Below are 2979 nucleotides of genomic sequence, written 5' to 3' on the forward strand. Positions count from 1 at the left end.
CGCTTAACAAGGTTGAGTTGAAATTTCTTACCTGGAAGGTGGTCATGTTGTTGGCCTTAGCATCAGCAAGGCGAGTGTCAGAATTGGTGGCTCTCTCACACAAGAGCCCCTACTTGATTTTTCATGTGGATCGAGCTGAATTGAGGACACGTCTGCAATTTTTGCCTAAAGTGGTTTCGTCGTTCCATATGAATCAACCTTTTGTGGTGCCTGTGGCTACCGGTGACCTGGAGGATTCCAGATCCCTAGACGTAGTCAGGGCCTTAAAGATTTATGTAGCCAGGACGGCTAGAATTAGGAAAACAGAGGCTCTGTTTGTCCTGTATGCGGCCAATAAGATTGGCGCTCCTGCTTCAAAGCAGACTATTGCTCGCTGGATCTGTAATACGATTCAGCAGGGTCACTCTACGGCTGGATTGCCGGTACCAAATTCAGTTAAGGCCCATTCCACTAGGAAGGTGGGCTCTTCTTGGGCGGCTGCCCGAGGCGTCTCTGCTTTATAACTTTGCCGAGCGGCGACTTAGTCGGGGTCAAACACTTTTGCTAAGTTCTACAAGTTTGATACCCTGGCTGATGAGGACCTAGCGTTTGCTCAGTCGGTGCTGCAGAGTCATACGCACTCTCCCGCCCGATTGGATGCTTTGGTATAAACCCCATGGTCCTTAGGGAGTCCCCAGCATCCTCTAGGACGTAAGAGAAAATAAGATTTTAAACCTACCGGTAAATCTATTTCTCCTAGTCCGTAGAGGATGCTGGGCGCCCGTCCCAGTGCGGGAACTCTGCAAGACTTGTATATAGTTGATGCTTACATAAGGGTTATGTTACAGTTGACATCGGTCTAGGACCGTTACTGTCGTTTTTGTTCATACTGTTAACTGGTTATGTATGTTCCAGGTTACATGGTATGATTGGTGTGGGCTGGTATGAATCTTGCCCTTGGATTGTTAAATCCTGCCTTGTATTGTCCATCTCCTCTGGGCACAGTTCTCTAACTGAGGTCTGGAGGAGGGGCATAGAGGGAGGAGCCAGTGCACACCCATAGTCAAAGTTCTTTTTAGGTGCCCTATCTCCTGCGGAGCCCGTCTATACCCCATGGTCCTTACGGAGTCCCCAGCATCCTCTACGGACTAGGAGAAATAGATTTACCGGTAGGTTTAAAATATTATTTTTCCAAAACAGCAGCACAGCAACGTGGCATTGAGCCAACCAATGTTTGGAGCTCTTCCTTCTTTATTATGTGGTGCCATGAGACAATTATAGCCTCAATTAATTCTCTTTTATTGAATGGACGCCTCAGATGTAACCAGTTTTTTCCAAACGGAACCACAAATGTTCTATGGGGTTCAGGTCTGGGCTGTTTCATGGCCATCCAAGCACCTGTAGGTCATTCTCCGTGAACCACTCAGAGAGGAGCACCGCCATAGACCACAGGCAGCTCAGCTACACACTGAGCTGCAGGAAGGAGCTGGACAGAGCTTGCATGAGAAGCCCCGTCATAGCCTACAACAGCAGTCTCCGGTAAGGTTGCTGGGGGGATCAGGGCGGTCAGCTCACGCCGCTCCGCTGTGTGAACTTAGTATGCCCAGCTCAACGCGCGGTCGCTATTACCGCTGGTACCATCCCGCCGCCGCCACGCTCCCCAGCTCCCGCCGCTGATACGAAGACTCCCGCTGCCGCCCGCCGCTGAAAGTAGTTATGCTGCTGGCGCCCGCTGCTCCCCGTCTCTTGGCCGCTACTAGCGCTAGACGACGCCGTGCTCCCCGGCTCCCGCTGCTCACAGCATTGAATGAGCTCACAACTAGGGGAGAGCTTACGCTGCCGGCGGCTCAGATCTCACACAGACCGCGGACAGCGCTCACTGCTGCCGCGGTCTGTCCCCATTACAAGCAGCGCCGCTGCAGGAGGGGGAGATAGTGGGGGGGGGAGATAATGGCAGCAGCAATATACTGTACTGCACCTACTACAGGCTGTAAAGCCTGTATTAATAAAAGCACATTACTATAAAGAGTCTGTGTGTTTAAGGGGGTTATAAATGTAACAGTAAAGCATACATATAGCCTGACATGCTTGATGTATTATACATAGAAATGTAAGCACATAGCAGGACGCCATTTTAACCATACTTCCTGCTTCTTCTTGCAGGAAGTTTGCTGTCCTACATCACTCGCCCACCGGATGGAGCAGGGGTGTTATTGGAATTTGGACAGATCAGGTTTCATATATTGTGGCCACGTGCACTGCACTTTGGCAATTTACACACTGTGTAGTAACATTACTGAGTCGTGGGACTTGTCTGTCTTTGTATATTTGTTTGTCTGTGTACACAATGAGTAAGGCACTGGCAAAATCCAAAAAGCAGCTTAACTGCAATGTCTGTGTGAGTGTGTAACCTAATGGATCTACCACATGCACAGTATGTTTGTAAATACAGCTACAAATACGATTTCTTCTCCTGATCCTCAATGGGCAATGCTGGCGGATGTAATGTCTGGGTTACAATCGGAATTGTCCGCCACTCGAATGGAGCGTGAGGCGGCTAGATCTGAGGCTCGGGTGAGACCACCAGAGATACCAGAAGGGTCTCGGGACATGTCTAGGACCGTGCAAAGGTCCAAGTCTAGTTCGGGTCACAAAGAGATAGTTATCATTGGTCTTATAATTTACCAGTTTCTGCTATGTTGCATTCTGACTATTCAATGCCAGACCTCACATCGCAAGATGAACATGAGGAAGGTGAGGTGGGCCAGGAGTCAGGTAGTGAGGATATTGACACCCCGGGCATTGATAATCTCATCAGGGCGGTACGTCAGTCTCTGAATTTTACGGAGACTGAAGAACCTCTTACAAATGATGAGGTGTTATTTGCTAAACAACAAAGATCTCCGGTGTGGTTTCCTTTTTCAGAGTCTCTTAATAAGCAGTTAGCGTAGGCATGGAAGAATCCGGATAAACGGATTTTGGTACCTCGCCGGTTTCTGT

The sequence above is a fragment of the Pseudophryne corroboree genome, chromosome 4, assembly GCF_028390025.1.
Source record: "Pseudophryne corroboree isolate aPseCor3 chromosome 4, aPseCor3.hap2, whole genome shotgun sequence".
NCBI classification, from domain to species: Eukaryota; Metazoa; Chordata; class Amphibia; order Anura; family Myobatrachidae; genus Pseudophryne; species Pseudophryne corroboree.